The sequence below is a fragment of the Paramisgurnus dabryanus genome, chromosome 18 (assembly GCF_030506205.2).
Source record: "Paramisgurnus dabryanus chromosome 18, PD_genome_1.1, whole genome shotgun sequence".
Lineage (NCBI taxonomy): Eukaryota > Metazoa > Chordata > Actinopteri > Cypriniformes > Cobitidae > Paramisgurnus > Paramisgurnus dabryanus.
Window position 1 is genome coordinate 23,091,985 of NC_133354.1, and position 14,492 is coordinate 23,106,476.

General features: G+C 36.5%; 1 protein-coding gene across 2 annotated transcripts in view; it reads right to left on the reverse strand.

Annotated features, from left to right (window-relative positions):
- Positions 1-14,492, reverse strand: part of sgcd (sarcoglycan, delta (dystrophin-associated glycoprotein)) — a 199,342-nt gene that overhangs the window by 160,577 nt on the left and 24,273 nt on the right. The window contains exon 1 of one of the 2 annotated variants that reach the window (XM_065287330.2): positions 13,838-14,253. The exons of the other annotated variant lie outside the window; for it this stretch is intronic. The gene's annotated coding sequence lies outside the window, so the exon portion shown is untranslated. Of the gene's footprint in view, positions 1-13,837; positions 14,254-14,492 lie in introns of those variants that run through there. 2 annotated transcript variants of the gene reach the window in all.

Sequence of the window (14,492 nt, forward strand, 5' to 3'; positions counted from 1 at the left end):
CAAAGCAACTTTGTGAATATCATGCAGCCGCTCAATCTTAAACCCAGAGCGGCATTTATGGGCTTCCTTTCCTGCTAACATTATCCTCGAGAGGCAATCTGACTGCAATACACCGAGCCCATGAAATTTTTTTTTTTGACATAATCATTTCTCCTAGGACCATGCCAGGCTTGTCTAATTGGACTCAGAGGCATCCATCCCTTAATTTCAGAGTCATGAATTCAAAATCAATAAGCAATGAAAAGCAAAAGAAACATCATCTTGAATTAGTAATCCTTAGGCGGGGTGCTTAGAGGAAAAAATCATAAGTCTGGGCTACCCGGGGTAATTATGAATATGCTCAGGCTTATTCATTGCATTGTTGCGTAATTAGCAAGACAAGGAAAGTATAATACAATGTAGGTGTCACAGCACCCTGGCATATGGGTCTGCACTCAACATCAAATTATGGTCTCGCACCAAAATTATGTTATATGCAATGTATTACACATACTGATAAAATGTGTACGTTAAATGCAAATCAATGTAATTTTGAATGGAAATATGACATTGTTTGAGATGTCTTTGTTATGAAAACTTGACATTAACCAATACATCATAACTTGTCATAATTTTACATTACCAAAACAACATTACTGACCAGTTGTAGCAGTCAATCAAATTGAATTTGTCATTAAAATGTCATTAAGTGTTAATATTCTGTCATATAGTTTTTTTACAGTGCCATGAATATTTTTCTTGACCTCAACTACAGTGGTACATATATAATTTGCATTAAAATGTCATTAAGTGTTAATAATCTGTCAAATTGTTTTATATGAGTGTCATGAATATTTTTCTTGACCTCAACTACAGTGGTACAAATATAATTTGCATTAAAATGTCATTAAGTTTTAATACTCTGTCAAATAGTTTTATAACAACATCATAAGTTCATAATGTTTTTTAAGTTTCCACAATGCGTTTAAAAATTTAAATTAATAATGTATTAATAATAATAATAATACAATAAAAAAATAATATTGATACAATTATATTTTATTGCATTTGGAGACTTTGGAGACCTAAATTAAATGAAAACAGTACAATAATGGGTTAAGCATTAAATTAAATTGATTAAATGTTTTTTTTTTCGTATTTTCTTTTATGTTAGAAAATTTCAGAACCCTCTGTGTGAGGAAGAACAAGTTCTGTTTATTATGTATTGTTTTTTATGTATTCTGCACATACGTAAAGGTATAATCTATTGTCGTGTCTGTTGCATTTTGTTAAGGTATTTAAAATTATTTGACAAAGTATTAACACTTAATGACATTAAATGACAGTTTAATATAATGTTAACCCATAAAGCTAGGTAGTTTTATAATTAAAAAAGTTATGATGTATTGATTTATGTCAATTTGTCATAACAAAGACAATTCAAACAATGTCATCTTTGCATTAAAAATGACATAATTGAACAAATGACACTTATTGACAATTTTCATAAATGTTCATAAAATCTCCTTCATGTTCATGGCACGTGTCATGTCATGATTATGAAGATGTCAATTCAGTCTTATGAACACTCCTAGTAAAGTGTTACCAGGAAGGGGTTATATTTTATAAAAAAAATTGCTAATTTTTTTTTAACTTTATTTTCATCTCTTCCTTCATCAAGAAAATTTAAATGTATTGTAATTTCAAGTTGATTAACCTTTAAAATATAGGTGCAACAAGGATTTTTACAGTGTACTTGCATATTTTTCATTTATATTTTCCCTGTTCTCAACTAGTAAGCCCAAAACAACATAACATTTAGAAATAGGCCACACAAATAACTAAACCACAAGCTTTAAATCCCATTTTTGAGGTACCCAAGATGTGTAGCTTTAAAGGTGCAGTGTGTACATTTTTGTGGCATCTAGTGGTGAGGTTGCGCATTGCAACCAACAGCTTAGTCCACTGCTCACCCCTCGCTTTTGAAATGCATAGAGAAGCACGTTAGCCGCCACCGGACAAACATGTCATCGTTGGAGACAACGTAGTAAAAAAGTTTGTCCGTTAAGGGCTTTTGTAGAAACATGGCGGCACAAAATGGCGATTTCCATGTAAGGGTATGTAGATAAAAACGTCTTAATTGAAGGTAAAAAAAACATAAAGGTTCATAATGAAAGGTCTTTATACACCCCTGATCATATAGTTTTGTATATTATTTTGCATTTCTGTGAAAAGATCCATCTAAAAATTACACACTGCACCTTTAAATCCTCTCTTTTCCACCCTTTTTGTTGGGTTATTACAGAGAAACAGGGTGCTGCGGCCCTGGGGATTTTCGTCAGAATATGTGGCACGCCACAAAAAAGAAAAGTACTGGAGAAACGACAAAGCTATTGAAAGCTCGGCACTCAGCCCACCAGCTGGCTCCAAACAGCCTCAAATTGGCTAAAAGGAGCCTTGCGTTCGCTGCCAAACATATTTCCTCAGCTAAGCACAACAAAGTGACGTCTGTCCGGTATCTGATACAGTCCTTATTGTTTTTTCTGACTGAAATCATCATTTCCTGAGGGGGATATTGTTCAGTGAGAAAACCAAAGAGTCTGATGAAGGGTGAACAGGCTGTCTGTTGGCTGTCAGCAAGAATCTCACGTCCACTGCCAGAGCTCCAGACCGAGCTTAAATGAATCTGTCGGTGTAATTGCCCTGTGATGGTACCGCTGTATGAGTTGACTACATTCTATTAGGCCAAGGAGACTCTGGGGGGAGACGGCGAGATTGTGAGCTAGATGTGTTGGTGTGTTAGGGCAGGACACTATAAAGCAAGTGTTGGGGATGGGTACACAGAGGACTACGTGTCTGCTGGTTGACGGGGCAAAAGTTTTAGTTTTAAGTGCAATGTTAGTCTCTCATGTGTGAAGTTAAAGAATTCCCAATGTCAAGGTCTAGTTGTTATAGAAAGAATGATTTGTATGTACAGTATAACTGTAACATATACTGTATTACAGAAGCATCGTAGAAATTCATTTAAAATCGGCACCTCATGAAACGATATAAAAATCTCTATAAGCAACGTTTCCCTTAAAGTAAACATGAAATTAAAATAGACCTAAAACACTCGTTCCTGGTCTTCACAAACTGACTCATGTAACACATACCTGAATAATTTCAAGCCCCTGCCAAATTTTGTCCTGACTGAATATCTCATTTAACTAAATGTATCAGATTACAGAAGTAAAATGATTTGCACGCAGCATTTCGTGTTGACTTTGCATTAACAAAATAATTTGGTCAAAATGTTAACAGATGCAGCAAAGAACAATGCATCAACACCAGGTGGACGTTTGATTGAGTGCCATTCTAATTTGAGACAATTGGCAGCTTGTAAGTCTTCTGAAATAAGAAATCGATGTTGCTGCGCATTGTGTATTTCAGTCGTGTAACTATATTTATAGATTTGGCTTGCATTATCTATGATAGAAAAGCGCCTCTTAGCAACAAATATGACAGGTGTCAAATATTAGACAGGGCGCCAGAGGCTAAAGGTGGTTTGGAACATTGATGTGGGCTATGCAAGTGTACTAGACAATAAGAAAGCAGCATTTTTTCCTAATATATTTCAGACCTTACATTTTATAGACAAACTGTCAAAATACGGAGATATAGTTGATTCTATATTTGACAGCTGATGGAAGTGATTCTTGAACTATTTGATCCAAGCATCCCAGGTTTTGGTTTAATTTGCATGATTATGTTTTGTTTCAAGGTGATTGTGCTGTAAAAAGCAGGATGGATCAATCATTACACCTAAGAGGGACCTCATTCCACTTTTAATTTCATATTTTTGGAAATAACCTGCATATTATTACTAAGCCTTGACTGTTATGCAAAGAAATAAACATGCTAAACAACGCCTCAAAAGTCTTTTAAAGAAATAAATAGTGATATACAGCAACGTTCCATGGCTAGAATTTTCTTTTAGCATGGACTACTGTGTATAAGTCGGGTAACACCTGAAGGGGTGTGCATAAGACTGACATGACACATTCATTATAATGACATGCCAGTGTCATTTGTTCAATTATGTAATTTTTAATGCAAAGATGACATTGTTAAATATGTCTTTGTTATGACAACTTGACATAAACCAATACATCATAACTTGTCATAAACCTTTCATAAACATGACATAGCAGAATTATTATCAAACTTAAGAAACTACCTAGAATTATGGGTTAACATTACATTGAACTGTCATTTAAATGTCATTAAGTGTAAATACTCTGTCAAATAGTTTTATAACAGCCTCATTAATATTTTTCTTGACCTCAACTGCAGTTGTACAAATTAAACTTAAATTAAAATGTCATTAAGTGTTAATATTATGTCAAATAAATTGAAATACCTTAACAAAATGCAACAGACATGTCAAAAGATTATACTTTATGCGAAAATGCAATAACATTTTATTTTATCAATTTAATTATTATTATTGGATTATTGGATTTTATTTCTTAAACACCTGGAGGAAACTTATGAACTGCAGAATATTCATGATGTTGTTATAAAACTATTTGACAGAGTATTAACCCTTAATGACATTTTAATGACAAATTTAATTTGTATCAATGGTAAAAAGTGGTCAGTTATGTTGTCTTAATGCCAAGTTGTCATGACAAGCTATGATGTATTGGTTAATGTCAAGTTGTCATAACAAAGACATCTCAAACAATGTCATCTTTGCATTAAAAATGAAATAATTGAATGAATGACACTTAATGAAAATCTGACTTTTTCCATGTTTAAGTGCTATGATTGGGTCCCCAGTGCTTCTATCAACCTAGAAAATGTGAACAAGATTAGCCCAGTAACTTAGTTTTGGTAAACTATTCTCTACAAGCACATGAAAAAATAGGTTGTTGAAATTTGGCTCTCCTTATGATGTCATAAGGAGCTCTTCTTATTAAAATAATACCACCCCTTAATCTGCACCATCCAACCACAGCACTGCCATTTAGTGCAGAGAAAAGTACAATTGAGTTTAAATTGCAACAAACCACCATCATTGTGTTTGAATTTCATCAGCTCATTTGCATGTTAAAGGACACACCCAAAACAGCACATTTTTGCACACACTTAAAAAGTGGCAATTTTAACATGCTATAATAAATTATTTATATGGTATTTTGAGCTAAAACTTGACATATGTGCTCTGAAGACAGTAAAGATTGATTTGACATCTTCAAAAAGTCTTGTGCCATGGCCCCTTTAATGTTCATAAAATCTCCTTCATGTTCATAAAACGTATCATGCAATGATTATGAAGGTGTCATGTCAGTCTTATGAACACCCTTTTAAGTAAAGTGTTACCAAAAGTTGCTTTACCTAATTAATATTTATGAGTTAAAATAACAAGGTTAATAATGCCCCTCCCCTTTCATTAAAACTTTTAGCAAGGACTATTATGTGGATGTTACATCACTTAATTAACATTCATGAGTCAAAATAACAGGGTAAATATGCAATTCCCTCTAAATTTAACTTTCAGCAAGGACTACTGCGCAGATATTAGGTCCCTTAATTAATATTCATGAGCCAAAGTAATAAGGTTAATAACACCACTCCTCCCTAAATTAAATATTTCAGGAATGACTACAGTGCAGAAGTGACGTAACTTGATTAATATTCATGAGGCAATATAACAATGTTAATATTGCCCCTCCCTCCAAATTAAAACTTTCAGCAGAGACTACTGTGCAGATGATGCATCACATATTTAATATTCATGTGGCAATAAAGCAAGGTTAAAAATGCCCCTCCCCCATAAATTAAAACTTTCAGCAAGGACTAATGCACAAATGTTACATTACTTAATTAATATTTATGAGGCAAGATAAGTTTAACCCCTTAGGCGTCACGCCACCCTATTGAGTTACTGTAAATCTACACCCTTGGAGCTTTCAAACGATATACAGTTTGTCATGATTAGATAAGAATTCACATGCAAAACACTGAAGTAAACGTAGGCGTCCTGCTGGCGAAAGAGTGACATTTTACAGGATATAAATGTTTTGAGACACACTCTTAAAATAAATTAATAAATGAATCAATTACTCTCCATACATAATTTATTTTATAAAATATTGTTGAAATGTCTATTCTAGAGGCTTAGACCTTTCCAATGATATATAGTTTGTAGTGATAGATTAAAATTTACATTAACAAAATTGATGTAAACTTAGGTGTCTTGTATTTGGGACGGCAACGCTTAACAGTTTAATAAAGCCCTTCCCTAAATGAAATAATTTGGTTGGAATATTTCATAAAATGGTTGCTGCTTTTAAATCCAGTTTCATATTTTATTTGCTTTAGGTGCTTACAAACCCTACTAAAGACCTAAATACCTGCAGTTTACATGTGTAATCTGTTATTTGCACATCGAGCAGTCAAAGTTGGAGGATAAAGAGTTAAATCATTCTAATTCCAGAAGCTCATTAGTCAATGCAGCCAACCATACAACAGGTAAATATGACCATCAGTCATATAGACAATATTATCCATAATCCATCTGCGCACATCAACACACCTAAAAATCTCCCAAAATCCATATGCATAAATCCCAGATTAATAGCATATGTAAAAAGCATCCTCCTCATCTCATGGTAAAGAAATAAGGTAATGATTGTGTGCATGTAGGACTACAACATACACAAAACGCTGCTCTCAAGCAAATCGCAGAGTTAGCATACATGTGGCAGTATAAAAAAAGCTGACCCACATTTTTCATTATGTGTCAGTCACGGCGGATCACCCTTAAGCTTGCCCCGAAGCACCCGATTTCAGCACAGCTGTGCGCGCCTGCATCATAATGATATGTGGAGTCATTGTGCATCTACTGTAGACACACACAACGTTTAGTATAGGGTGTCACACATGAGATGGATATCAAATAATGAACGTGCCTGCCTACACGCTCTCTGTTGTTCAAAGGCCCAGGTGCAAGTTTCCATTCTTCACGTGATGCCTTTCGAAAAGTACACGAGTCTGCGTGATGCTGGCAGAGAGGTTGACAGAGGTTTCATTCACGAGCGGGAACCGCAGGACGACGATAACGGAATTAAATAAATAACCAAACAGAGGACGCCAGGACGTCTCTTAACAGGAAGTGAAGGTGTTTCCACAGACAAATGTGACAGTTTTGACACTCAAAATGGATTTACATGCTTTGAGCATTGGGGGACTGCTCAGTCAAACGCTATTCTTATGAATAAATCCCTGGGTGAATGTAAGACCTCGTGTGAAGGGTAAGGTATCAATTTGTGTGGGACACAGAGTTTTGGTTTGGAGGGGATATAAAGCATAGGACACTTCACTGGACGCTCAATTTATATTAATAATGACAGGTAATAAGTACAGGCAATTTTTCACTGGCAGGTTTTATTGGCCGGACATCATATTTTAATAGACTGATCTATACAAAGGCATTGAATTTAGGGCTGTGTATTCCAGCCCCGACAGGACATCTGTGTCCAATGTGAATCGGCTTGGAATAAAAGTAATGATCACTTCACGTTTATAAATTTGGCACACACTTTTTATCCTAAGCTAAAGCTACATTTAATTATACGATTGATCAGTTTGTTCGCTAAGAATCAAACCCATGATGGACTTTTGTGCTGTTGGCGCAATGCTCTTAGTTGGGCTACAGGAAGACTGGAATGAAGTGTTTTCTTAATGGGATAGTAATTTTGTTATCACTTACTTACCAAGTTCAATACAAGACGTATCATCCTTAAAAGGATACATTTTGAAAAAAAGCACAGCTGCATGGGACATTACGATTTGTTTTCTTAATAAATATCCACGCAATATTCTTGCACGCATAAACAAATTTCTTTAAGTTTCTTAAAGCATCTATTGACTTTTATTTTTTAAATCATTAAACAAAACTTTTTGGCTTAAACTTTAGTATTTGCTTATGGTGTATAATAAACAGCAAACTTAATTCAAGACATAGGCCTGTTTCAAATAATTAGGACTTTGCTCCCTACACAGCATCCTAACTATAGTATCATGAAAACAAAAGTGACTGAATTGTAAAATATAGTGAAAAACAACTCGACAGGCCACATAAATAAATAATGATTCACACAGGAGTCACACTCACAACTGATTTCAATAGAGTTTAACATATTTCAGTTCAGTTTCACTTGCTGTGCCAGTAGGCTAAACATAAAATTACATCACATACATAAATATTTACACTTTAAAGTTGCAATCCATAACATTTTTCAGTTAAAAATGAGCAAAAATCAGTTGTTAAATATGTAGGAAATCAATGGTGTTTACAAAGGTATCTTTTGGGGGCGTGCACACCAAAGCTTTTACGCCCATGGCCGGCGCATGTTTTCAATTGTTTCCAACATAAAGCTTGCCATTTTTCAAATAAGCCAGCAGCTTGCATTTTTTTCCACGCTGAAAACCGCCGCTCTGTGTTTTTTTTCACGCTCTGCGCTGAGTGTCGAGAGTTGAAAGAGATTCAACTTTGGGTGAAAAGCTCCACTTGTCAATGTCAGTTCACACACGGCCGTCCAATCACAGTGGATGAGGGGTGGGACAAGTATCACAACAACCAACCGGCTCACAGCTCAAGTATCACAGCTATCAAAGGGCTCGACTGAAGAAAGCTGTCGCTCAGCTGAAAAAACAGCTGGCAATTGGTGTCCTCCAGGCATTTTCAGCCGCATTTAAAAGTTTTGGTGTGCACAACCTCTTACTTTGCCTCAATTCACAACGGTAAGCTTATAATAATGATTTATAATTTGAGCAGTCGGGTCGGTTTCCCAGGAGAACGTTTGAAAAATGTAATTCGTTTAACAAAGAAGAGAAGCTGGCCGCTTCATCGCATGTGCTCCGAATGGTAGCGTGTAGCTTGTTTAGAAAAGAGTTGCTTATGGTGCTTTTCCATTGCATAGTTTCCCACGGTTTGGTTTGGGTCATCTTACTTTTGGGGGCTTTTCCACTGGGTGCAGTACATAGTACCGGTACTTTTTTAGTACCACCTCAGTTGGGGTTCCAAGTGACCCGAGCTGATACCAAAACGTGACACAAAAACACTGTAGATCACTGATTGGTCTGAGAGAATCGTCACTACCAGCGTCATTGCTGTAATGTGAAAGATTAACTTTACCTTCATGCTAGCTTGCGCTGTCTCGAGTAAACCTGTTGTCTTCTGTGCTCTGCTTTAAGTTCCCAAACTCCATTTTAGCGATAAAAAACATCCAAATGTTGAGAATTAGGAACACCATACAAGTTTTTTTCCAGACTTTCAGTTTGTGGCGTCACATTCATGACACACACGTCCGCATGTATGATGCCATGGGTGTTTGTACAGAAACTGTCATGTGAGACAGAGGTAGTGATAAACGCGATGTGCAAACATCTGTTTGTGGTGGTCAATTTTAATTTTGTGGCAGACTGAGAAATAAATGAATGTATGGGATGTATAGCATTCCAACAACGCTCTCACTTTTATGATGTCACAGCAGTAGGCAGCGCAAATATAACAACACGCCTATAATCCCTCCCATTTCGAAGTGTCAATAAACTCGAAGGAAAAGCTAACTGAGCCAAAGTGAGGTGAACTGACCCGACCTGAACTGTAAGGGTACTTTGCAATGGAAAAGCTCCATTTAAACGTGTCATCTAGATGGTGGCGTTTCATCTGTAAAGTTTCAAAAGACGATCATCTGGGGAACGGCATGTAAATATGTCTGTTTATTAAGTTCTTACAACTAGGGAATCATCTTTGAAAACAGTGAAAGCTCAAACTGTGAGAGTAGTTTAACACAAATTAATATCAGCCAGGCATCTAAAGGGATTAAATACTGGAGCAGAGACACCTTGCTCTGAACTGTTAATGCATCTGCTTAAACACTTGTGTTATCGTTCAGTCAGAAAACACGCAGCAGATATATTACTTCACTTCAGTGTTTCCCACAAGCTTGGTATAAAACTAATATGGGTTTAGGTCACTTGTTTTCGGATGCAGATGTATTAGGATGTACTTCTGTCATATGGTTGTATAATGACAAATCACAGAAATCAGACCGCAACCCGCCCACAGAAAATTACTCCGCAAATAACTGCAATTTTTTTTATCTCAATGAGATGGTGATATAGAGGCCAGAGTTACAAACTGCAGCTTAATCAATGATTTTTTTTTTGGAAAATTTTATTTATTTAAATTGTATTTATATTTTATTTCCTCATCCACCATCTTGGGACTTCTCTGTGGAGAAAACATGCACTGCTACATTGCGATTTAGCTAAATGAAGATATCTCAGCTACAAAATTAAGTTGCTTATTCATTTTTGAATACCCTACGCATCTACACAGCTTCAATACCTTAAAATGTTGACCCTGAAGGGAGCTCACTATAGATTTTGGAATCATTTCACAAGTAGACTGTATCATTACTTTTAATGCATCATGGTCCTGCAGGCTAAGATTTCATATTTATTCAAACGGCATTCTTGCCTCACAGTGCTTGATCTGTACGCTCAGACTCTGCCTTCTACTGACTTTCGTCTGTTTTCCATCTGTTCCCACACCACTTCAAACGAATGTTGACAAATCATTTTGTTTTCACCTATTCATTTCAATTTCTTCCACTTTTAGCCTTTTTCAGCCCTGAACGCCTGAAATTCCAACCAGGGGCCACCAATTAAGTCAAAGCTTGTAGTCGACTAATTAAAGTGCAGAAATAATCCTCCCATGTTCTGTCTCTATGGAGTCTGCCGTAGAGATTCATGCCTCCCACCCGAACACAATATATAATCACTATACTATAGTCGTCTTTTCACAGATGTGCTGTGTGGTGCAGAGCTGAGAATATAAGCACAGGAACAAATTTCACATATGAGGAGTTATAAAGCAATTGTGTGAATGAAAATGTATGAGTTGTAACTTACATTGAGTTATTTCAATTCAGCGTTGGGTCAAAAACCGACTGTTGGCTTGTAATTCAACCAATGCTGGGTTGTTTCAACCCAAAATACTGAAAATAACCCAGCATTTTCGAGATTGCAGGGATAATTGTATGGGGCTCAATAAATGTACATAACAGTGATATAAATTTTAAGCGAGTTGATCATAGTGTTAGTTTTATTTTATGTTTTTGGAAATGTTCCAATGCAATCTTATGGCAATTCGTACGTATTTTATGAGGTGGTTAATTGGTATTAATCATAGACTGTAAAAACGTGTAGTGTCCGTGACGTCACCCATTGGTTTGTGAAGATCGTTTTTGAAGCTTGATGTAGGTGTTGCCTGCCGTCGCCATCTTGGCCAAGCGTCACCGCGAATCACTCGCGGAAAACCGAAAACTTGTAAAATACATATGATTTCTCGTTAGATCAGGCTGGATGTTCGGCCTCATTTCTGAGTATTGTAACACAAAAATACAACAATGCAACAGCTGTCTTTATAGGCCAATGGAAATGAGGGCACCGCATGTTTGGCAAAAGTGTTTATAATAAGTGGATGAGAGAGAGATGTGCAACTATAGTTTTGTGTCATTAATAGCATGTTTCTGTAGCTCATTTGGTAGAGCATTGTGTTAGCAACGCAAAGGTGATGGGTTCAATCCCAAGATCACACAATCTGATGATCTCACAGGAATTTGTATGTATTTTACGCGGTGGCTAATTCAAGTAAAATCGTACCAAATGAACTGTACAAAAATGTACAAATGAAAACATAAAAATTCGTAAAATACTTACGAATTGCCATGAGATTGTATTGGATCACAAATACTGTGTATAAAAGGGTCTGCCAAATGCATGTAACTGTTATCCCTTAAAGGTGTATTCTTTTGAAAATTAAAGTTGTTAAAGCTGTTACATTTATGTGAATGTAATACAGTGGTTCTCAAACTGGGCTCCAGAGCCCCCAGAGGGGCCACGAGATGGTGCCAGGGGGGCCGCATGTTTCATGACATTTTATAAAACACATTAATTTCTTTGTCTAGATGGGAGAATTGGATATCTATAATCAAAGAGTTTCTAGACACATAATCTGCACTTAAAATGTATTAATATTATTTTTATTTATTATTATTATTATTTTATTATTATTATTTATAATTTTTTATGTAGTACTTTATTTCATTAATATTTATTTATTTGAAATTCCATTTTATGTATATGAATGTGTACTTACAGGTCTTTGCTGTTTATATCCTATATTGTGTCTTTCAAGTCCTGTGTGCAACGGGATGGGTGAGGGAAGGGGGGAGGGAATAGGGATAATAATGTTCTAATACTTTCTATTTGTAACTTTGCAAAATGTTCTATATGCTTTGTCAAAACCAATAAACACTGAGTTACAAAAAAAAAAAATACATTCATTAATCATGAATTCTGTGTAATTAAACCTAAAAAAATAAAGCTACTAACCAAGAGCACTATTTTGTATTACTTAATATGTTTTTTGTTTAATTAAAATGTTACATTTTAGAACAGTTTTTTGTCATAAATTTTCTTTGGGGGGACACAAAGGAATACACCGTACACAAGGGGGGCCGCACACAGAAAAAGTTTGAGAACCACTGATGTAATAAATATAACATTGACGTTTGTATACTTTGGGGATAAAATGGGATGTGATGTGTCAACTGTACATACATTTTCAATTGTATACATATTGTTGGGGTGTTAAAATGTTAAAAAATATATTTTTTGGAGTATAAAGTTATGCATCAAATAGATATAGGTAATTTATCAAGACTAAAATTATCTTCTTAATCTTACATATACAGTGTGCCCTTTCAAATGTCATGCTCAGTCGATGTCTGGACTTAAGACCTCCACGATCAGAAGCAGGTGAGCAAAGCAGCTAATATCCTTTTCTCAATTATGTAGCTTAAAAATCTATGAAGGGATTTTCCATCCCCTGGTCAGCTAGTCCGCCAACCTGCCTCCAGGTGCTCATTAGATTTTTCAACAAAGCTGATTTCTGATTCTCTCTCTACCTCTCTCTCTCTCTCTCTCTCTCTCTATCTGCTCGAAACAGTCACTGGCACATTTGGAGTGCTCTGGTCCTAAGTACATATTTAATAAATGTCTGTTCTTCACAATAACCTTTTGGCAAATTATTACTTGCTTGAAGTGGATGTCGAGTAGGGGATAAAAGAAACAAGAGTTTGTCGCAAGAACGACAGTTGTAGGCACAAAGGTTTCTATGTGCTAAACAAAACTACACAAATGTGAAAAAAGTGTCTTCTGGCAAAATCAATCCTGTCACATAAAAAGTCAAATAATCTGCCGGGTGATGGTACACAGCACACCCTCCATTCAGCAATAATGACAGCTTTACATTGAGGATGGGATGTACAGCACAGTGTGCTTGGCATAAAAAGAGATGAATTGGCAGCAAAGCACGTTTAACACAGTGTGTAGCTTCAGATTTTTGGTTCAGAGTAATGGAGCTTCTCAGTAGGCATCACACATCACCTAAGCTCAGAGCCTTAGCTTTATATTGTGAACAGTTGCCATGAAAGACATATAGCTGAAGTAAGTCTCAGGGATTGGGTTTTGAATCAACTGGATAATTGAACAACATTTGGCACTGATAACAATAATTCGTTTTAAATCAGGTTATACTGAAAGCTGGATGGTGTCCACACACTAATATGCAAGATCATACTAAAACTTCTCACCTTAGTTCCACTTCGATTTTGAGTCCAAACCATAACTGAGATTTTATCTTAAATTAGATTCACAGTGCAGCAGGACAATCCCAAAATGCAAATGCACATAGAAACTACTCGGAAACACAGAATTACCACGCAATGCCTACCTCTTTATCAGATGCCAAAAATCACCGCCTGGATAAAGTCAGAAAACCATGGAGCTGATCGGCTGCCAGTGTTTCTAATCTCTTTGCCTTTCTCTCTCTACAGCCAAGCATAAATGTGGAGTGGAGCATCTAACACGAGTCTGGACTCCATGGGCTGTACGAGACTCCCCTGGCTGGCTGGATCAGTGGCAGGTAGCTGGAAACAGTGAGAAAAGTCCTGTAGTCCTTACTGTGCGCACGGCAGGATCGCCGTCAGAACAGAGCATCCTTCAGTGGGCAGGAAATCCAGAGGGAACGTGTCTGTAATCCCAAGGCTGGAAGCATGCGCTTAAGATAAAGAGAGAGTTGCTTCAACATTGTTCTTTTTCCACGAGCGGCAACATCTCTCTTCCCCCACATCGTTGTGATGCTGTTTATTTATGTGGGACCGGTGTGGAGACCGTGAGTGAGTGAGAGAGCGAGAGAGAGAGAGCAGGAGAGAGCTTGCACTGTCAGTGACTACATTAGCAGCTCTGAGTAGGTGGAGTTTTCTTTGCAGCAGAGGGGATCATGATTCGAAATCCAAAGGAGGGAGAGAGACTGAGAGAGACAGAGGGAGAGAGAGATAAAGAGAGAGGGGGAAAGCGGCATGCATAGGTTAAGAAGTAGAGAAAGG